This window comes from Melanostigma gelatinosum (assembly GCF_949748355.1).
Source record: "Melanostigma gelatinosum genome assembly, chromosome: 17".
NCBI lineage: Eukaryota > Metazoa > Chordata > Actinopteri > Perciformes > Zoarcidae > Melanostigma > Melanostigma gelatinosum.
This window is the reverse complement of record NC_136650.1, coordinates 4147697-4171732: the sequence shown is the minus strand read 5'-3', so window position 1 is coordinate 4171732 and position 24036 is coordinate 4147697. Positions and strand designations below refer to the sequence as shown.

General features: G+C 44.4%; 1 protein-coding gene across 1 annotated transcript in view; it reads right to left on the bottom strand.

The window, feature by feature from the left end:
* Nucleotides 1-24036, bottom strand: part of pvrl2l (PVR cell adhesion molecule related 2 like) — a 298583-nt gene that overhangs the window by 37943 nt on the left and 236604 nt on the right. The window lies entirely within an intron of this gene.

Sequence of the window (24036 nt, the reverse complement as noted above, 5' to 3'; positions counted from 1 at the left end):
CAATACGAGTGGAAACGCAGGGAACACAAGACACATGCAGAGCTGGACCCTCTCCCAAAAAATCCCTCCAAAGTATTTGAGCACCCCTGGGACAGATCAGCTCTTTGTCTTTATTGAAACTTGCTCTGGTGATATCACACAGAGGTAGTGCTCCGCGGCGGAAGGACAGCGGGTCCCACCTCGAGCCTTTGGCAGCTCGACTCTACAGGCATTCGGTAATTAGCTCTTCAACTTCAGAAGACAACACTTGGCGAGCCAGACAGCCTCGGCCTGCTTAAAGAGGCGGAACAAGAGGTCCACTGTGATTCACATGCATTCAGATGTCGCGCACACACCGCCCACACGTGCGTAAATGCACGCGCAGTTACGCACGTGACACATTGTGTGCAGGTAGTCACACAGCTGTAACAACTGAAGAGGCTTTAGGAGAATCCAGCCCCTTGGTTGTGTGCGTGTGCGTGTGTGTGTGTGTGTGTGTGTGTGTGTTTTTTCTCCAAATGCAGCTACCAGCTTGTTTGATGTTTTCGTGACCAGTTGCATTGCACCAAAGTTGTTATTAATGAGCGGCTTGATAAGCCCGTATGGGCTTCGAGCCACAGTGTGTGTGTGTGTGTGTGTGTGTGATATCAAGGGCTGTATGATGTTAATGGTGGGTAATAATGCACTCTAATTGTTGTGGTGGCTAACCTAGCATGAAGGGAGGCATATTCTCTGAAATGAATACATCCCCAACCACACACCTACACACACACACACACCTACACACACACACACACCTACACACACACGTACACACACACACACACATACCAAACCACTGCTGACTCCCCCTTCCCACCTCAGTCACACATAACAAACAAACATGCTGAAAACATTTGACCTGCAGCCCTCTGGAGAGAAAGCTAACGTCGTAGCTTAGGGACTGAAAGATGCCTTTTTGACTCCGACTTCACATCATATCATCAGTTCATATTGTATTTTTCATATCAAAATCCAACCATCTTTCCTTTCTGTAAAACAGAATACGACGTGTGCTTCTGGAGAATTCTGACGGAGTGCTGGTCTAACCTTTGCAATGGAGGCAACAGAACATGTACTGATCCAACAGTCCCCCTGCATCAGACCACCCGCTTCTGGGATTTGCACTTGCTGAATTTGAGCTAACTGGGAGTCCGTCTCCCGTTTTCTCGTTTCTGTATCAAAAGGAACACGGGCCCTGTACCTTTAACGTGATTGACAAGTCCTCGGGGCAGTTCTACTTCTTTGTCCTCTCATGTTGGACATGTAGGACAGCCTGGACTCATTATCGCCTCTCCAGGTCTAAGTGGTATTACAAGACAGGACGGGCCGGGGCTAGCTGGTTAGCGTGCTCATTTCACGATACAAGACATAACATTAACACTGTAACATCTTCACATTTTTTTAATGTCTTGAACTAAAATTGTGGCCTGATCCTACACATTGAACCTTGAACCACAACTTGGTTAAAGTCATACCATTGAATAATAACATTTTCTGATGCTGTTACAGCCGCACTTTTTCTGTTTTCAACTTAATAAAAACACGACCCTTTCCTCTATACTGATGCAACAATGCGACACTGAGCCGAACGGGCTAAAAGCAACACAAAGACTTCAACAAAACCAAAAGGACCAACATCAGAGCAGTTGAAATGGAAGCTGTAGTGGCTTCGAAGGCTGTTTACACCAGTGATGTCTGTTAAAACAGCAACATATGATCATTGTTGAAAATATATTGTTCAATGATTATGTGAAACAAAGCAGCGGCCCACATTAGACCAGTTAAAGCTGCTAAGTGCAGTTTAACAACAACAAACCATTTGCACTTGCATTGAGGCATTAGTGTTATTATCCACATACAGGCGAGACCATCCACATTGACCTCATTGATCGCGCTTGCCGGGCACACGGAACCCGTGGCAATGATTTTTTTTCACGGGAAACGTGGCGCCGGCGATGCAGAGCAACGTGAGCACCGATTATACCGCTGCTATGAGATTGAGGACCCCAATTTTCTCTGTCGCGGGTCTCTTTTGTTTACTATAATTGCACCCAGATATCAAGTCTAATTGACAATGATACACTGATGTCTGGAAAGCGGTTGTTGAGCACCTTTAATGTGTGATCCAACCAAAGCTTCTGCTGGAGCTTTGCTGGCGTGACCTGCATATCGTGGCCGACAGCTGGCAGGTGTTTTTACGCATGCATGAGCACAACACAGAAGGTAAACATACTGCGAGTAACAAAACGGAGGCTTTATGATAAAAAAAACACAGAACCCGAAAATATGAGCAGAAGCAAATACAACAGCACCCATATGAAAACCAGCCTGGTCTGCGTTAGTGTCAGTTGACAGAGAAGGACACACACACACACACACACAAAATACCCTGTCCATGCTAATCAGGTGGCTCATTAACATAATAAAGGGCGTGGTGTCAATGGGAGTAATGTATGCTGACTTCTCCTCTGGTCACCTTGTCACCGTGCTGACAGAAGGAGTCCAGGAAGGTTAGGGGGTCTGTGTGTGTACATGTGTGTGTACATGTGTGTGTGTGTGCACATGAGAGAGAGAGAAGAATGCTGATTCTTTAAAAGAAAGGCAATGTCAAGTAAAATGGACATGTTGGCCATCTAAATGGTTATTTGTTCAGTTGTGGGAGAAAAAGACAAATAGAAGAAACGGAGCTGGTGCACCAATCTGGGCTCAGGTGCTCTCCTTTCACTCCTCCTCACATTTACGCCCCAGCTGGTGTTTGCATGAACACTGGTGTTTGTGTGGGCGTGTGTGTGTGTGTGTGTGTTTGTGCAGTTGCAAGTTATAACTTGCACGTATGTATGCAGGAGTTCTTTCCTCGCACTGTCCTAAAGGTGAAAGCCGTTCAAGCTGCCAGCTTCTGCAATCGCAACTCTCAGCCTGCGAGACACGCGGAAACACACACACACACACACAGACACACACACACACACACACACAGTAGTTTTAGAGATGTCTCTATATAGTCATGCATTCATACTGACAGAAGGAAGTCATACAAACACAAACAGCCAATATGTGGCGTCTGAATATTCACACAGACACATTAATGTGAAGGATTCCAGCCGCAGCGCTGACAAGCCCCCGAGAGTTGGCTGTTTTCTGAGAAGCCTGTCAAAATGTCTTTACCTGTTTTTCTCTGGAGGCACAGGAAGTGATAACATGACACACACACACACAAACACACAGAGAGAGAGAGAGAGAACAGGAGGATATATGTACGGCAAACAAGCAAAGACAAAGAGACACATTCTTAGAAAGTCAACGATCATGTAAAACACGCTGAAGGCATGCAGGGTACAACAGCACACATTGATTTCTGTTGGAGACACGCAGGTATGCTGATGTAAAACACAACTGTCACAGGTATGAGGAGCACCAACCCTGCCTCCTACAACATTACCTTCCATACAGCTGAACTGCGTTCTCAATTACGCTTCGAGGGGAAACGGATTACGGTCGTAACGCTGTGAATTGAAACAAATCAAAAATGCCAAAAAAAACGACTTGGTTAGTTTTAGTAAAAACATAATTTGGCTTAAAATAAGTACGTTTGTTGCGCTATTTCACTTAAGGACGTAATTATGAAATTCAACTTTGACTTGTGGTTTAACACGGGAAGTGAACAGCGGTCTCCTGGATCAAGCTCCTGTTTGTCTGACCTCCCATCCACCCTGACCAGACATCTGCACACTTAGATTGGCGATACGTCAAAAAATAAACGTAATCCGAGAGAAAACGATGACGACGCAGTTTGGTGGTACGGGGACATAATGTTTAGGAGACCATCTTTGTGAGGACACTCTTATTGACATAAGGCATTCCCCAGCCCCTTACCTTTCCCTTAGTCATCACAACTATATGCCTCACCCCAACCTTTACCCTGAACCTGAACCTTAAAACTAAGTCTGAAGCCTCAAACAGGCCTTTGAAGAAGTGAGGACCGGCCAAAATGTCCACATTTTCCCAGAATGTCCTCACTCTGAAAGTCTAACACACACACAGGAACACACAGAGAGACAGATGGTGACCTCAGGCTTCACAGGCAGCAGCTGCATTTCAAGCAGGTAATGCTGCCAATGGCCATCGCAGAAATTAGAGGGAAGAAAATCAAAACACAAGCGAAACAGACACCCGCACGCACGCACCCACACACACACACACACACACACACACACACACACACACACACACACACACACACACACACACACACACGTCGCATGATCTTTAGCCTCCCAGCTTCTATTCAGGATGAAGTTTCCTCCGCGGAGCTCACCCCCGGCACCATGCCTCAGGTGCACCATGTATATATTCTCATCACATGCGGTACACACACACATATATATAAACAAACAAACACACACACACACACACACACTACTCACAATGACATCAGGTACTCAAACGCATCCATCTGTCATACTTACCCTCATGTCAAGCACATTATTAAACAGCCAGCTCTGTTTCCCTACCGGCAAAATGTTTGATTCATGTTTCAGATCCTCTCAGATTTTTTAAAATGTGCTTACTTGTGGCATTTTGACACCAATAAATCACGACAACACGAATATTTGTCGAATTACTGTAAAACAAGTTTGCCAATGACAGGATCAGCCACTCCTATCCACCTGCACAGCTGGCTTTTTCTTTTCTTTGGAAGACAATCGCAGCTTAATTCCAGTTCCTAGTTCCTATTGTTTCCTGCTGTCCTTCACATTCTCATCACAACACTCTTATCCGAGCCATCCTGTTTTTATTGTTCTTCAGAGCAACTACAGAGGCGTGGGGCAGCCTTTTGTTTGTGACAGAAAAACAGCAGGCATCATGGGAAATCTAGTGTTCATTTTGTAGAACAGAAGAACGCTAAAGTGTGCACCTTCAACAGGAAATCTGATTTCTCCAGCGAGGTCAATAAAGACTAGATACTGTGCTCCACATGTATTACACTTATATGTGATAGAAAACATGTTTCACTCATTATTTTGTTGCTTATTATTTATTTTTCTTTCATATCTTTTCATATAACAAAAACAAAAACTATCTGACTTATCCTTTCAAGACTTTTTGACCTTGTCTTATTCACATTCTTACTGAGGATTTGAGGAGGAGATCAATGCCACTCAGCCAGCAGCTGGTTTGCTTAGCTTAGCATAGTTTTTGTGAGGATTAAATAAGCAGAGCACACAGTGCTAATCACTGAGCTTTAGGGCAGATGTAGTGCCCTATGGACAGAACCAGGCTAGCCGTTCCCCCCTGTTCCCAGTCTTTATGCTAAGCTAAGCTAACCGGCTGCTGGCTGTAGCTTTATATTTACCATTCCGGTCATGGGAGTGGAATCAATCTTCTTATGTTTACTCTCGGCAAGAAAGCCAAACAGCATCTTTCCTAAAGTGCATCTATCTCACCTAAACTTCTGACGTGTCATGATGACTTTTCTATTGTCGACCCCACCGGGGCTTAAAGCATTCGTTTATTCATGTATTCCCTCAGTGACTCAAAGAGGAGCCGATCACAGCGGCGCATACGTCAGAACGCCGGGGAACGCCTTGGACAGGCTGTCAGTCAACAAAAGCACATTTGCCACTTGATTTGCGATCCAACAACAAATCAAATCAGTCAGTCGAGGCCTTCGCGTGTATCCGACACAAACCTTCTAGTCTGACAGCGGCCGTGATTTTGCTGAAGTTAACTGCAAGCAGCCCGCTCACCGCCGCGCCGCATTTACATTCAGCACGAGCTCCCCGCGCGGCAGATGGTCGCTGTGGTTTGTGTGCATCGTGTCAACTGTTGATTGCAAAATTTGCATGAATTATTTGACTTCCCGTTCTGCCTGATAAAAACTGTTTCTCCTCTTCCCAATGCACAAGCTGCTGCGCTATAATTCTTCTTGGCGGTCGAAACACACAAACAAAGGCAGATAAAAAACATCGATATTTACTTCTTTTTCATAAAACAGAAGTCACTGTATAGACTGTTAGAGGGCGCACAGATAATAAAAAGGTAAAAAGGAAGCTTTCTGCCTCCATCAATGCTACTGTCTGCTTCTCTCCATTCACTGTGCAAGGCCAAGGCCATCTAACAAAGAGCAGCGCTTTCACTGCGAGCATTGTGTGTGTGTGTGTGGGTGTGTTCTAACAGGCATGCATGTGTCTTAAATGTGTGTTTCCTCAATTCTATTTGTCTATCTATCCGTCTCTCTATGGTCCTGCTTACTGAACAGCTAACCACCGTTGAAATTCAGGGCTATGTTCAGTTTTAGCTAGCGAAGTGTATAATGCCCAGGGGTGTGTGTGGGAGTGTGTACTGCTAGGTGTGTGTGTGTGTTGGAGTGTAACAGGTTAAAGCTGAAGAGCAGAAAAATAAATGCATATCTGAAGTTTTGTGTTGTTTTGAAGTTGTGCGCACACACACACGCACACACACACAACACACTTAGTCTTTGGATTCACAGCAGGGTGGAGGGGGGGGCAGAAGAGTGTTGATGGTTTCAGAAGAGAGGAGAAAAGAAAAATAGGCGAGGCGAGAAGAGGAGAAGGGGAGGTGGAAGAAATGTGATGAGTTAGTGCGGATAACGGAGGGAGAGAGTAAAGGAGATAACAGATGAGAGGAGGGAAAAAAGAGAAGAAGGAGAGAGGAGGTAAAAGGAGTTGAAAGAGGAAAGGAAGGTGGTGAGCTGAGAGGGGATGATAGGGGAGCAGATGAAAGAAGAGAGGAGAAGTAAGAACAGAGAAGAAGAGAGGGGGGGGGTGAAATTAATAGTAATTGCAGCTTTAGTGCTGCCAAGGTTAGGTCTTCTATTCTCCCACTCCGGCCGCCTGTGCTAACAGTGTATGCAGCCCTTTGTCCTGTAAAGTGGACGAACGCCTCCACCAAACAGTAACACTCTGTACGAGGCGACGGAGCCGCGGCCCCGACGAGCATCTTGATCGTCTCTGTCGTATTATGCAGATCAAATGGCTAAAAGTGCTGCGACCGCAGGCTGCGAGCAACGTCTCTCTCTGGATGACAGATGTCCTCTCCTGCAGTTAACACTCAGGCAGACATTTTTCAACCTGTTCAATCCCTCCGTCTCGCGCCTTATCTCAACACACGGTCTTCTTTTCCGCCGTCTCCACACACAACAGTGCGATGAAGTGGAGACCTACGCAAATGTTTTTTTTAACCTGAGAATTGATTTGGAAGGGTTGTAGGTGTGTGGAAATGAACAAGGAGTTGAGTATTCCCTTTGGCTGCACCTTGTGGCCGTTTATTTCCATCCATACAAAACATAAAACACATTCACTTCCTGTCACCCTTTAACCCCCTCTGTCACCAGGGTTACGCCCCTTTCCTTAAAGGGGCCCCGTGAATTCGGTCGTCCCCTACAGGGTGGTATTTAATGGGATCTGACAAAGTGGTAGAAAAGCTTTCACTCACAGACTTCGGGGGAATAACATCATGACATACAGACTAAATAATAATAGTCTGTATAATAATAACTGGAAAGGTTATCAAAAAGGTAGGTGGAAAGGTATCAGGCTGATGGGTCCAGTAGTATGCGAGATTAGCCGCGGACAGACGGACAGACACACACAAACATTATCTCCCTGCAGACTTACTCCTGGCAGAGATGATGAGGAAAAACACATGTCCTCACTTGATATAGCCTTGCATCACGCTTGCAGAAACGTAAAATGCCACATGGTTAATGTTTAGACAAGAAAACTACTTGGTTAAGGTTAAAAAAAAAGATCACGGTTGGTGTTGGAATAATAACGTAAAAATTTAACGAAAACAACATGTTTTCTCTGGCGACTGTGCTGTGCTGATGCTGCTCCATGTCTGCTGGATGTGTAAACATGCAACTGTTAACAAGCAAAATGGCCCTTAAGTCAATAACGTATAGAAAAAAAAAACGATTCACCAATTGAACTGATTAAGGATAAGGGTTGATCTGTTGATCTTTGTTTTAGGGAAACCTGGGATTTAAAAGGACACCTGCCAACAGAAATGAGTATTTCACATAATACTTCCCAACACTTGGGACACACAACTCATTGGTCACAGCAGTGCCATCAGGCTGGTGTAATGCTTCACCACCACAGTGCCACAATGTATCAACCATCTGCATTATGAACAGTGTTTTTGTAAACCATTGATCCGAGCATGAGGAAATGTTCCCCTCTCAAATAAACAGGTGTTTATCATTGACTTCACGCAACTTCACAGACTTGGTTTGTGTTGCTTTTGTCTTTTGTTTCCAGTGGAGTTCCAGTTTCACATTATTTGAGATGAGATGAGAGCGCAAATGTGGAACTGACTGCTGCGGCAGATAGATATACTATTAAGCGACGCTGGCTTGCTTTCCCCCGCTGTGTACCGCGTATGCACATTAGCAGGGAGCTCGATAAATAAATGATGCCGCTCTGGATGTCCAGTCCGCAGCCACATTTCATAAACTGAGATGGGAATGCGTGCCAGGAATTCCTAATGGATTTCACAGCTTTGAGATCGGATTTCCACGTGGCCAAACTGGAGTGTATGGCTTTTCCTTTGTCTTTCTTTGGCAAACTAAATCAATTTGTCTGTAATGATCTGCTGAAATGGATGATTAGTTTGGCTTGTAGTGCAGCAGGAATCCCTGACCTGCTGCATGACCCATTGCCCTGTAACCTTGATTGCTGTTGTTCTCTTTCATAAAGTAAAACGGATAATTATGACACCAGGGCATCCAGGAAGCAACATGTGTTGAAGTACTGATTATGGCTCATTATGGATCAAGGAAACATGACAACAACAAATCTGTTTGTTATAGAAAGGACGCAGAGACGCCACAATTGAGCAAAGCAAGTTTGGCTCTGGGTAATTTGAACTCCTTCTCCTCTTCCTCCTCTTCCTCCTCCACCTTGATCTTTGGCATTCTCACCGTCTTTGCCATCTGCCATTTATACGTATGTACGCATGTGTGTTCGTGTCACTCCCTGTTATTATTTATTCAGGTTTTTGCATGTAATATACAGCAGGAGCATACATTGAAAGTGTGTTTGTGCCTTCGGGCCTGTGTGCATGCCATATAGGAGCACAAATGAAGGGCTGTTTTGCCCTCATTCTGTCACCCCCCCCCCCATCACCCGTACACATCAATTCAAATGCAAACAACACACAACATGGACCTCACTGGGCAAAAATGTTAATGGCTAGCCGCAGAGTAACAACCACCATCCACACCCACATACACACATCTCAGGGGGCTTTTATTGTAGTCGCCTCGTCAGTACCACAACAAGCACACACCTTTCCTCTCCGGCACGTCCACACACACAAACACACACACACATACACCCCTCATGAGGGAGGCAGATCCTCAGACTCGGGCGTAACTCTCTGCAGAGGACTCCTGATTACAGCAGCAGAGAGGGAGGGAGGGAGAGGGGGATTCGTAAAGCGCTCCATAACTTTTTGTTATTTCATCGGCAGCCTTGGGTGAATGGATTATTCATGGGTGGGGAAAGAGGGAGCAGTGCAGGGAGGTATAGAGAGTGAGGAAAGACAGAAAGAAAGAAAGAAAGAAAGAAAGGAAGGAAGGAAGGAAGGAAGGAAAGACATTAAGAATGGGAGGGAGGAAGGTCAAAAGAAAAGAAAGAAAGGAAGGCTATTAAGAAAGACAATGAAAGAAAGAGAGAGAGCGAAAGAAAGAAAGAAAGTAGACCGGAAGAAAGAAAGCAGAGACCAATGACTCTGTGAGAAGCTATAATCATTACGCCGCGGATGATTCCGCTGCTCCAGCTCTCAATCCCACAAACGCACACACTTGTCTACACACCTGAATAAACATGATCTACTTTACAGCGAATAAATCCATCAAATGCAGCAACATAAATACAGGTGCAACTGCATAAACATGACTCGGCTAAAATACACTGACACCTCGAAACACCTGAGCACACACACGCACAAACATTTCACTTGAATGAACACCCACATCTGTACCGCTCATCTGGATACCTGGTTGAAGTGTGTGCGGTGTTCTGTACACAGTGATGAATGTTACAACGCCGATAAGCGAACGCACACAAACACAATCAGCTCCGGTTGGCGTTGGGCGCCGAGAGCGTCGCTCGCCTGCCGTATCAGTCACACATTCCTCGTTACGTCACCACAACAAACAACACGTGAATCTGTCCAATCTCCGTCCCCTTCCTCAGTCCTCACAGCCTATCACAAAGCAACGTCACCTGAAACTGGCTTTGCTCAACACTCGCTCACTCAACAATAAAAGCCTCATTCTGAATGAATTCATAACGGACAGTAACCTTGATTTCCTCTGGCTCACTGAAACATGGCATAAACCCCTGTATTACTTCTCACTGAACCAGACCACTCCCACAGGATTCACATACATTGACAAACCTCGTCCTGAGGGGCGGGGAGGTGGTGTTGCTGCTGTTCACAGGAAGGACATTAAAACAACCACCATTCCCATTCCTGCCGTTCATTCTTTTGAACACCTTGCCTTCAAGCTCTCTGGTCCCACTCCTTTGGTTACTGCTGTAATCTACCGTCCCCCCAAGCCAAATCCCTCCTTTCTCTCTGACTTTTCAGATGTTCTGACTCAGCTATGTGCCCTCTCACCTTCCGTTCTCCTCCTAGGTGATCTTAACATCCACATTGATAACGCTGACTGTAAATCTACGACAGAATTCCTGGAACTACTACAATGCTTCAACTTCACACAACATATCAACTTCCCCACCCACAGCCGAGGTCACATCCTGGATCTGGTCTGCTCCACTGGTCTCACAATACCGCAACTCTCCAGCCTCAACCTCAACATCTCTGACCACCTGGCTATCACCATGGACATTGACATCCCTATCCCCATCCCAAAAGCTAAGCGCAACATATCCTTCAGAAATCTCAAATCTATCTCCCCCACAACTCTTTCAGCCTCTCTTGCCAGTACCATGTCTGCCTCCCCTGCCCCGCAGTCTGATAATCCCTCCGATTTTGTAGACTACTACAACAACACACTCTCCTCCTGTCTGGATCAGCTGGCTCCCATCAAAACCAAAACTGTCTCATTCACACACTCAGTCCCCTGGTACACTCCCGAACTCCACCAGATGAAATCTCGAAAGCGGCAGCTTGAAAGACTCTGCAAGAAAACCGGTTTAACAGTCCATCTCCAGGCCCTCTCCGACTACCTTCAACAGTACAAAGACGCTCTCATCTCAGCCCGGTCCACCTACTACTCACACCTCATACACTCTGGCTCTTCTCCCAAAGGCTCTGTTCTCCACAATAAACAAGCTTCTCAAACCCAAGGACAACACCTCCACATCCTTCACAGTGAACAAATGCAACTCTTTTCTTTCATTTTTCCATACAAAAATTGACACCATCTCCAGCAACCTGAACACCAACCCCCTGCCTTTTCCATCTCTCCACCTGCCCCCCCTCCTCCACCCCTCAGCCCCTTTCTCAGTTCTCCCTTGTGTCCCCGTTGGAGCTGCCTAAATTCACAACTGGAATGAGAAGCTCCACCTGCATCCTGGATCTTATCCCATCTAACCTGGTCAAGGACTGTCTCCCAGCCATCTCACCACTCATCACAGTCATCATCAACTCCTCCCTCAGCTCCGGTTCAGTCCCCGACACACTTAAACTGGCTGCTGTCACCCCCATCCTCAAAAAACCTGGACTTGACCCTGACACCATGAGCAATTTCCGTCCCATTTCCAATCTTCCCTTTCTGTCAAAAATACTGGAACGCATTGTCGCCACACAACTCAAAGCCCACCTCATCTCCAACGATCTGTTCGAGCCATTTCAATCTGGTTTCCACTCACGACTTCATCCTCTCCTCAGACGCTGGTCACCTCAACATTCTCATCCTCGACCTCACCGCAGCTTTTGACACCATCAACCACAACATCCTTCTCTCCCGCCTCGAATCCTCCCTCAACATCACCGGAACTGCTCTCTCCTGGATTAAATCATATCTCACAAACAGACAACAGTTCATTAGTATCAACAACTGCACCTCCTCCACTGCACCTCTGTCTCAAGGCGTCCCCCAGGGTTCGGTGCTTGGTCCTCTTCTGTTCATCCTCTACTTGCTCCCTCTTGGTAACATCATCCATCAACATGGACTTCACTTTCACTGCTATGCCGATGATGTCCAACTCTACATCTCCACAAAAGCCATCACCACTGCTACTCACTCCACTCTCACCAACTGCCTCACTGACATTAAATCATGGATGCAAACCAACTTCCTCAAACTGAACTGTGATAAATCTGACATGATCATCATCGGTCCCAAATCCCTCACTAAAACCAGTCACAACTTCTGCCTCACCATCGACAACTCCACTCTGTCTCCCTCCCCACACATCCGCAACCTTGGAGTCATGTTCGACAGCAACCTCTCCTTTGAACACCACGTTAAACAAATCACCAGCACTGCCTTTTTCCACTTAAAAAACATCACCCGTCTCCGCCCATCACTCTCCTCATCTGCTGCTGAAACTCTGATCCACGCCTTCATCACCTCCAGAATTGACTACTGCAACAGCATTCTTTACGGCACATCATCCAAAATCCTAAATAAACTCCAGTACATCCAGAACTCTGCTGCTCGCCTGCTCACCCACACCTGCTCCCGTGACCACATCACCCCTGTTCTCCAGAACCTCCACTGGCTCCCCGTCCCACAACGGATCCAATACAAAATCCTTCTCCTCACTCACAAAGCCCTCCACAATCAGGCCCCCTCCTACCTCACCGACCTGCTTCACCACCACACTCCATCCCGCCGGCTCCGCTCCTCTGATGCCAAACTCCTGTCCCTTCCACTCAGGACCAAGCACCGGACATGGGGCGACAGAGCCTTCTCCATAGCTGCACCGTCCCTCTGGAACTCTCTCCCCAAAAACATCCGAGATTGCACTAACCTTTCCACATTCAAATCACAAAAACTCACCTGTTCAAAACTGCTTTTAATGTGTGACTATTATTGTGTACTTTGTTTTTAGTGTATTGTTTTTATATATGATGATTTTAATGTAAAGTGTCTTTGAGTGTCAAGAAAAGCGCGATATAAATAAAATGTATTGTTATTATTATTATTGACGCTAATGCAAGATGTATTAATCCTTTCAATTTTGTTCCGTTTTCACAGCTTGCTTTTTGTTTGTTCGTGGATTGAATCCAATTTCAGTTGTTTAATTGAATTCCCATTTTGAATGTTAGTCTTTTTCTTCTGTTTGGCCTTGTCCTTGTTTATTTTCTCTTGGTGAGATGCCTTCATAAGCCAATTTCACTGCCACAATCCATCTTTTGTTTCATTATCTTTATCATGTTTCAGGTTGTGTGTGAGTGTTTGTCTGTATCTGTCCACAGCCAATCTCGCATACTACACGACCCATCAGCCTGATATCTTTTGTGCTCATGTATAACTGTATGCACAAGGTCCTCTCTGGGTTGCGGTGTATCACACTTTTCTAATAACCTATTTTATTGACGGCTTCGTACTGTCACTGATGGTTAGGGTTGGGTATCGTTTGGGTTTTTCCGATACCGGTGCTAAAACTATACTTTTAAAACGATACCGGTGCCTAAACGGTGCCTGAACCGATACTTTTTTCTTCAAATTGAACAACATATTAACTGTTAAAGTAAACTATAAATATAAATAAATACAAAACACTTTGCTTCAAACTACAGCTTCAAACTTTTTAACTATGAACAATATGTTAACTGTTAACAGTTTACAGTATACTTAAATAAATATAAATAAATACAAAACACACACTCTGTACACGCACGACAGCTTCAAACTTTAGCAATTATTTTGCAGAAATATGAGCATAATTTCCTTCTCTGGCAAAATACGACACGTCTCATGACTTATTTTATTTTACCAGTTGGTGGCGGTAATGCGCCAATTCGTTGTTTGCCAACCGCCAGTACACCTCAAAGGAGAAGAAGAAGCTTTCGCGTGCCTGTGTTGTGCTCATGAGCGGCAGCGCTAAGTACCCCGTTGTAATAATACTATGAGTGAGGAGCGGAGGACCGAGTCCTGCTGCCAGGACGGAGTCATCGGAGTAGTGTAAAAAAGTATTTCAATCGGCTCAGGCACGAAAGGAAGCACCGAAATCTGCGTTACGTTTCGGTCCGGTAGATACCGGACGTATAGGAACTGGTGCCATATTGGCACCGAGTTTCGGTACCCAACCCTAGTGATGGTTGACTCCTTACTGCTCTTAACCGGCCGGTAGGGCCGCAAGTGATCAGCAACTGCTTAGTTTGTAATCTTGTCTTCCGCTAAAGATTAGGAAGTGTTCCTCTCCAGATTTGCACGCCTAGGTACCAGTAGTATTCCTGATCTAAGTGATTTAGTTTTTTATTAAATGATGGGATCCGATAACCATATTGTCACTGAAGCTCGATCCAGCTGTCAATATGGGGCCAATATCCGCTATCAGTATCTGTGCATCTCTACTCAACACCCAAGAAGCTCACCCTGTCTTGCTTCCGAGCTGCTGTGCAAAGGTCTGAGGAATTATTACAAACCGGTCTCTTGACAGAGACAGAGAGCAGTAGCCTAGGTTGCAACATATTTCTTTTCAGTGTCTTTTTATTGGGCACAAACCTTGTGTTTACGCTCGTACTGTCGTAAAAACGGAAGCATAAAACACTTCAGGTCTCGGTTTACGGCCGTGAGATGGGGCAGAGAGCTGCGTATATCAAAATGAGAACATATCTGTCATGCATCTGATACGCTTGCAGTGTAGTTTTGTTTTGTTACCATGGATCATCCACTCTCGGCCGTTGGTTTGATCCCGTCCACACATCAAATCGTCCTTGAGCAAGACACTGAGATCGCTTTTGACATAGGCATCTGTAATATTATGTACAGTACTTGCAACTACACTTAATGTCAACACTTTCAAAGTCTGGTTCGAAACTGACCCACGTCATCGGGTGTGACTCTGTGAATCGGTCAGCAGGCTCACGTTAATGAGAACACTCAAGCAATCTGTGAGAACTGGCACTCCTCCAGCTCAACTCACAGCCGAGAGACAGCAGCGAAAAATATTACCGTCGAGAGCTCATTAGAAAAATAATACACGTCTGATTGACTTAGTGCCGGTTTGAAAATGAACATGCAAATTGGGCATCTCCTCCTCTCACAAAAACATGCGATCGAACCGAGGGTCATTGATCAAGTGCTTCCAACGGCATCTGTGAGAATGTTTCATGTGAGGGCTCGGTTCAGAAGTGGCCCGCGCAGCTTAAGTATATAATTGGCATGAATTCTTCATGTGGCTTTTTCATGAGCCACTAAAACCACAGCACTGTGTCCATTTTGGAAAAATGGTGCTGCCAGAAATTAAATATTTGAAAAACACAGACTTCTGTGTCCTCAAGGTTATCGCCACTCAGTAAGCATAGGTTTTTACAAAGACTCCGACCCTTAAAAGTGGCAGACGGGAGTTCTATTCATACCATCAATCACTTTTTAAATGAGGTCAGCTCCTTTTAAAATGCTCCGTGTCACTCCTGAATGAAAGGGCCTTTGCATGACTCACAGCTTAAAAACACAACGCGGAGAGAGTTTCTTGCTTATGCCACAATAACAGTCTAATAAAGAGACAAATTCGTAAATGGCGATCTCTCATTTGGAATTGAGACGCTCTGGAGAAAACTCCTCGCTTTAAAAGGTCAGAGGGAGTCTTTTCTGTGGAAAAGCACAGGGGCAAAAGATAACAACGCAGACAGAAACCAATCCTGTCAACAACGAAATATGTTTGAACCCTACAAATTTGCTTTGGCAAATGTGTTTTGAAGGAAGCAAAAGCAATGCATGAATTATGTTTCCTCTCAATGGTTTTCTTTAACCCATTTTGTACTGCACAGACGTATCTAATGGTCGAGTTACTGTAGGCTCAGACATCAAAAACATTGAGTTCAGATTTTGATTAAAGCTGCGCTAATCAATAGATTTCCCTCCGCTGGAGGGAAGGGAGGCACGGGAGAACCAGAACCAGGACACACTGTCAGACCCTGCAGCAGTACAATGAGAGGTTCTAAAGACGCTCTGGCGCTCAGAAGCATTACTGCGTTTGTCCACAGGGACTGCCAACATATTCACAACATGAAAGCTTCTAGAAGTAGCTTCAACATAGGATAAAACGATGTATAATGAGAGCGGTATTTTCTCATTGTAACAGAATTCGTTTTGGCAGCTCTGTTCTCACCGGCCTCATGACCAGCAGCAGCAGGCAGCTGTTTTCATTCATTTCAAGCTCTGATATACCAACGGTGCCATCCCCCCAGCACCAGACACCACATTGACAGAGTTAGCAAACAGCTTGAGAACAAAGTGTTCAGCAGCTAAAAAGTCAGATACTGTAAGTTCGACAAGAAGTGGTGGAGCCCAAAACAGAGCTACTGTAAAAAGGACAATAAATATTGGCCAGTAACATGTTTACATATGTTGCCCCCAGTGGCGGCTGGTCAATAGAGGGCAATGGGGCATGGCCCCACCTTGAGCCACAAAAAAAAAAAAAAAAGGTTTTTGCCCAAAAGAGGCGGGTCTATGAAGCAGTTTAGCCAATTTCTCATTGAAGATATAAATGAGTGACATACAATTTAGCCAATCAGCGCCCTCAAATAGATTCAGTGTGGGGCCAAAAATATTTGGCCCCCCTCGCTGCGCGTTCTCGTCAGGAGAAGTCTCTACGCACGAGCGCCAGCGCGAGCACTCCTCCTCCAAGACCCGTTTGGGAGGAGAACTTTGGCGGAGATTCTGCAGCCAAAGAGCTGATATCAGATCAGCCTGACCTCACAATCAGACAGCAGACTCGCTGGAAAGGGAAGCAGTACATGCGAAGCTTCTGTACTAACTGTACACCAGACAGATCCAGCACGGACAGTTACGGGGATGAGGAGGTAAGGAAACATGAGAACACCAGGGTAGGGAGTGAGGGATGAGGAGGTAAGGAAACATGAGAACATCAGGGTAGGGAGTGAGGGATGAGGAGGTAAGGAAACATGAGAACACCAGGGTAGGGAGTGAGGGATGAGGAGGTAAGGAAACATGAGAACACCAGGGTCGGGAGTGAGGGATGAGGAGGTAAGGAAACATGAGAACACCAGGGTCGGGAGTGAGGGATGAGGAGGTAAGGAAACATGAGAACACCAGGGTAGGGAGTGAGGGATGAGGAGGTAAGGAAACATGAGAACACCAGGGTAGGGAGTGAGGGATGAGGAGGTAAGGAAACATGAGAACACCAGGGTAGGGAGTGAGGGATGAGGAGGTAAGGAAACATGAGAACACCAGGACACACATGGAGAACTCTGTCAAGCTACATATTAGACAAAGTGAACATCTTTTATTCTACATAGTTGTCCTCAGTCTCATCTGCTTAACTTGGTCATGGAGGCATCAACATGTAATAGAGATGTTAAATTAACAGTGAAAACTCATCATAGCTTAATTTAACATCAGTATTCATAATTACACTTCATGTTTACTTCTCCTGATCTTTACCTCCTATAACAAGGTCCATAGGGGCATCTCAATAAATGAACATGTTATATTATATTATATAAGTGTTATTTACTGCTGTTTTTCATGTTGGAATAAATGTTAAATATTTAACTGCAAAGTAGTAATGCGTGTTAGATACTGTTGATATGCGTCAAACCATGTTGTTTACGTGGCTGTAGTTTTGGCGGGAGTAAAGGAGGAAGTCAGGTGACATAGGAGAGAGAGCGAGGAAGTCTGGGTAGGGAGAAGCACCTACTTAAGTGAAAAACGAAACCTGACCAAGTAGTTTTGCTGCCTGAACCCAACCAAGTGGTTTCTCTGTAAACACAGAAGTTTATTTTGAAATGCATGTAATAACAGAAAACTGACTCGTGCTAAATTGACGCTAGAGGGGAATTTCACATAGTTGGGAGTGAAAATGTGTCGATTGTTGTTATGTGTAAAAAGTATCCTGCGGAATCATAAAAAAACAAAACATTGCTGAATAATTTGCCAGGGATGCTAGAGGAGATAGATTTCATTTTTAGACAATATCTCACCAATAGTGGCTGAATAATACCTGGATGTAATGGGGTCGCTATACGTAACGATAGTAAAAACAAGTGACACACAAAAAGCTGTGATCTGGATTATTGGATTTGAAGTAAACAACAAGCTGCACGATAACCATACGCCTCTTCTTTAGAACTAATGAAAAAACGCATATACATTCAATATGTTTCCTCATTATTGATAATACAAATTTAAAAAAAACACAAGGGCAGCATCTCATTTCCGGAAAGGGAGAAAAAAAAAAAGTATTTGTTGATGCAAATTAGTTTTATATGAACTGAGTTATCAGGAGACTGGTTGACAGAAACACACACCAGTCAAGCACAAAGCACACAAAAAAGGCACCATAGAGTCTTTGGACTCAGACATCTTCATGCACACACACACACACACACACTGTAGTGCTGTGAGTCGTATATTCCTCATTGTGTGTGAATGTGTCTCCAATCTACACACGGAGGTGATTTACCCACAGTCTGCCTCTGATTGGATTTGGTTTAATTAAAATAAACTGAGGCCTTGATTTAAATGGAAAAGCACTGTAGCCTATTATGCGGCATGGTGGAGGACTGCCTCACTATATCAACTCTGAATTGCATTAAGGCTCTCGCTCACCCTCTCCCTCTCTCTGGGTGTCAGGCTCTGATAGGCTCACAGTAATAAGAGACGGTAACATTTCCTTTGACCAAATCCAGTGTGAGAGAGAGAGAGAGAGCGAGACGGAGAGATCAACAAGAAGAAAGAAGGAATACTGAAGTGTGTGAGTTGGAGATGAAAGACAGGACTAGAAACTATCACACACACACTTACAAACAGACACACAGACACACATTGACTGACACTTATTTCCTGGAGACAAACCATAACCGTTACCAGCCTGATCCTAACCCTTACCCTAACCACTAAACCAAGTCTTCATCCTAAAATGTAATGATTTACATCATGTGGACGTTCCCATAAGGAAGGTGAGTCCCCACATTGACTGTGTAAACAGATTTATGTCCCCACAACGGCAGCAATACGCGCCCCCACACACACGGTTGCCATATTCTGTTTAAATAAACATGGGCACAAGCATCCACGCAGTGATATGAGATTGTTTTTCTCATGGAAATGGACTGTATGCTATATGTACACACACACACACACACACACATACACGCCAGCATCTTATAGGCTATTCCCTAATGGAACCACATCCTCTCCAACATATTTCTCTGTTTTTCTCGAACACACATACTGGATGCAAACACACACCTTTCACACCATCACACACAAACACGCACATGCACTCGCTCGCACACACACACACACACACAGCCTATTTCTCTTCTCTCTAATGGAGCCAGACCCCTGAGAATGACAACCAGGCCGCTACGCATCAGTGGCTATTACCCACAAGGTAGTGCGTCAGGGCCGTAGGGCTGGCCGGCCGGCGACGCTCTTCGCCTTTCACCCCACATCCGTCAGAAACAGGTACACGCTGCTCCCTGTGTTTCTCCACTATCTCACTCTATATATACTTTGTCTCTCCTTGTCTCTTTCTGCAGGGAAGAAAGTCAAATTTCAGACGTTTTTCTATTTTTTACAAGACCTTGTTAAAGCCACCCAACCAGGTAAGAAAGCACATTTTCTTCCAGAGGACATTTTCTACCCTCAGCCTGATTTGAAAGGAATTAGTTCCTGTCTCGGGGGATTTCTTTTGACCTATGAATTAATCCACTTGTGTATTGGCTAGTAAACAGTCCATTTGTAGTCTGTCACTGACATTTGTCTTATTCTAAATCACCATTTACTATCCCATAAACAGAGATATGTTTCTCCGCTCCAAGGCGCGAACACAGTTTGTTTTCTTATTTTATTTCCACAGCCGGAGCATGCTGGCAGTAATCGCCCAGTCATGAGTTATCACGAATGATCTACGGGAGGGCAGAATGTGAAAAAGGATTCACCTGCATTTCTGTCCCCGTTGTTAGTCATAAAGACAGAGTGTGAAATGTAATGTTACCTTTGACCCTGAGTGAATCCAATATATATTTAATGACAAAATAATAAAATAAAGAAACCGAATAATTAAATGATTCAAAGTAGCTTGTTATCATCTGAACGTCGCTGATTAAGGCTGATTGGAACTTGAATATGGGTAACCGAAGAAAACAAACAGGAAATGAGTTGTTAAGGGACATGAGCGAGTACAAGGAAAATGGGATGTGAACAGCTGTCCTGGATCAACATAATGTGACATCAGCCAGCATGATGCAGCGTTGGCATATCAAATCCATGCAGGAACACATTGCGGGTAGATGTGCTGTACAAACGTATTTCTGTAATCGTTAAGATAAAGTGATTGTGATAATTATTAAAGCAGTATTAACTTAAAGCCATGTCTCAAAATATTATAAAACAGGACTTTTGGCAGCTGATAAAAAAAAAGGTCCAAACTCTTGACTGTCTTGCAAAAACTCAACTTCCTGGATCATATTTAATCATTTTACTGGAAGCTGACGCAACACACCCACACCTACACATCCTCCTGTTGCTATTTCTTTCAAACCCAGGGCTGTTCTCGGTGTGAATGCCTGCTGTTCAATCTCACACTACCTCACCTGTTTGCTTCTGACAGACACAGTCATAATTGGGGCTCAGCCACAAGCTGTTATTTTCAGGCAACATAAGTCAGTTTTGGCCAATGAACAATGCTGTTGTTTTCGTGGTGACGACAGTGTCGAATAGAGCATTTATATTGCAAACCTCTTCTCGAATTGACCTGAGAGGTAAACCTTTGTTTACTTACTGGGGCGACTGTGGCTCAGTGGTAGAGCAGGGTCGTCCTTCAGTCAGAGGATCGGCGGTTCGATCCCCGGCTCTGCTATCCATGTCGATGTGTCCTTGGGCAAGGCACTTAAACCCAAATTGCCGCAGTGTATGAATGATAGTCCTGAAGGGCAGGTGGCACCTTGTATGGTAGCCCCTGTCATCAGTGTATGAATGGGTGTGCAAGCGCTTTGAGTGGTCAGAAGACTAGAAAAGCGATATACGTTTAATTACAATTTATGGTCTAGATTTTGACATCGAACTCTGTGCCTGTTTTTAACAGCTTTCTCTTCCACCTCCTCTCTTCATAGCACCTCTATCTCTCCTATTACCTTTCTTTTTCTGTGTGGTGTCTTAAATGCCTCTCAGTCATTCCCCTGAAGTATCAACCCTGTCTCTCTCTCTTTCTCTTCCCTCCCCCCTTCTTTCAATCACCCTCGTTTTTCCCCACTCCTCCTCTCCCTGCTGTCTCTCCTCGTCATTTCCACTTGTCAGGATAAAGGGAGCAGACAAATGGATGGACAGATGAATACCCAGATCTGCAGAGGGGCAAAGACAATGATGGAGCGATGAAATAAAGGAGTGACAGTCCGTGACAGCGCTCAGCAGAGGGAGGGAGCGGAGGAGAGAGAGGGGAAGAAAAGGCCGACAGAAAGGATAACAAAATTAAGAAAGAGAATACTTGGGCAGGACGGATTTAAGGCCATATCCATTGTTCCATATTTAGTAGTAACTGGTAATAATCCATGACAAAATGATGTAAATAAATGTAATATTGGATTCTGTTGCCAATTGATAAAACACTATAGTGATTTATCATTTTGTCATCAAAGCTCTCATATTTGCTGCATTAAACACGCACTAAGCCTACGTCTTACATGGGCTGTCAAAAGGAAGCATGCACATCATGTTTTCTGGATCGTTTGTTACGGCCCGACCCCGTATTCATGGTTGCTTCACCTTTCCTCTTTCCAAGCTTTCCGCTCTCGCACAGCACACACATACGCCCTCTCACTACCAACGGGTCAAATACCGCAGTTTGCCCAATGGCACACTTTAGCCTCTGGATGCACAGGTCTTCCACGTGACTCCAATGTAAAGCCATCAATATAAGACGCTCTGAGCAAGTGTTGAGTAAAAAGTGTGCGATACTGCATTGAGGGTGGGTGGGAGTGTTGGCGGATGGGTCGAACACAGGGCTTTTGCCCAGGATGCCGGCGTTCGAGTGAAACAAAAAGTCGTAGTAGTAGTAGTTTTATTACCAAAATCTGTACTTCTTGTTAAGTTGGAAGTTTATTGTGAAAAGACATCCATGTAACGAGCCCGTCCAAAACTGACACTGGAGGGGAACCTAGAGCATCATAATTTGAAGCTTAGGCCCGCTGACCAAGCCTCTGTAGCGACGTCGGAAGTGATATGTTGGCCCATAACAACGATAGTAGTGGCAGACATACCACAGGTAAGGTAGACAGGTAGACAAAGCAGCTTTTCATTTATAGCTGTTGCCGATCAATTTAGCTGATTTTAATCTGCCAACTGTCGCTGGCAGATTGAATCAGCTTTAGCTAGCTGGCTAACTAGCTAGTGTAGCTGCATGCATTTGTTGAAAACGCAGTCTCCGTTTGACTTGTTTTAACACCACTTGAAAATGCACTTGAGGTCTATATACATGATAACATGCTAAAAGATTAAGGGAAAAGCAGCATGTCCCAGCCAAAAAAAAACAATCAGCATCCGCCACTTAAAAAGATGAAGACAAGGTATCGTTCTTGGATTGGGGTTTAGAGCTATGCACTGCTAGTATTACAGTGTAAGAGTACAGAGAGTATGATCTCGTTCTAATGTTACCCTGTTTTGCTGTTTAGTTTACAGCTAAGACTTTGTACATGCCAACAGAAGACTTGTGTTCACCTGCCTCTTTCCATTGTCTTTGCATGGAATCTCACAGCCTGTAATATCAACTTTGCAGTTAGTTGAAACAGACAAAAAAACAAATCGTCATTCACCGCCCTTTTCTTGATTTTTCCCTCACCTTAAATGCTTTTATTTGCCAACAAAACCTTTAAAACGTTAATTGTGGTTTAGTTGCCAGGATATTGAACATAAAACAAGTTTAGTACGTTGACAGTGAACATCTTCAAGGTATTCAATATGATTAAAATATTTTAGTTTCCTAAAACAAAGCAAAATGCAAGTATTTCTTTCAAAATCGAACATAATGTTAACTGTGTAACTGTGACGTACAGTATCTCATTTCTTTCCCTTCTCTCAGTATGAGTGTTGCTTTATACTGCAAGTTTCTTTATGACTCTTTCAAGGAAAAGCCTGGAAATTGAGGGCTACAACATGCAATACAGTACAATACAGAGCAATCACAAACATCACAGGAGATGGGATTGCTATAACACTGCTGTAAAATTATCGAGGTATAAGACCAGAAGTTCTCCTTCTATTTTTTCTCAGTCCCTTTCATAATGTGCCGCTGCCGACATCAGAATTTATGCGTGGATGTGTATTTAAAACTACCATGATCAGTAATCTATGCGTGGATGTGTATTTAAAACCACCATGATCAGTAATCCCTGATGGTATGCTAATTCCATAATTACTGGATTTATGTACAGAGGTAGCTTCAAAAGCACAGCCTTGTAGATAACTATGACTCAGAGCATTTCCTTTCCCCATAAGAATAATAAATGTGTTGGAGTCTCATGAGAGGTGGGCCACATATGTGACACGACACAATAGAATTCTGGGAAAAACAAGCACATTTCGTAATTTATCATGTAGGCATTCTGAAATGTAACAATAATACCCAGGAGGATGCTATTCACTGGGATTACAGCCAGAAGACTGGCACCCAAATGCCTTGAATCACAAGAAAGAAACATCCGTTAGGGGATTATATAACCATGTGTGTATTATCTGAAAGACTCTGCCTGAAGAACTGTGAAGAACAAAAGACAGGAAGAAACCGTGACCGTGTCTGGCTCAGACTACAGTACAGTCATAATGGACAGTTACACTATATATGAGATGAAACAATGACTGTAGGTGACTATCAGCAACTT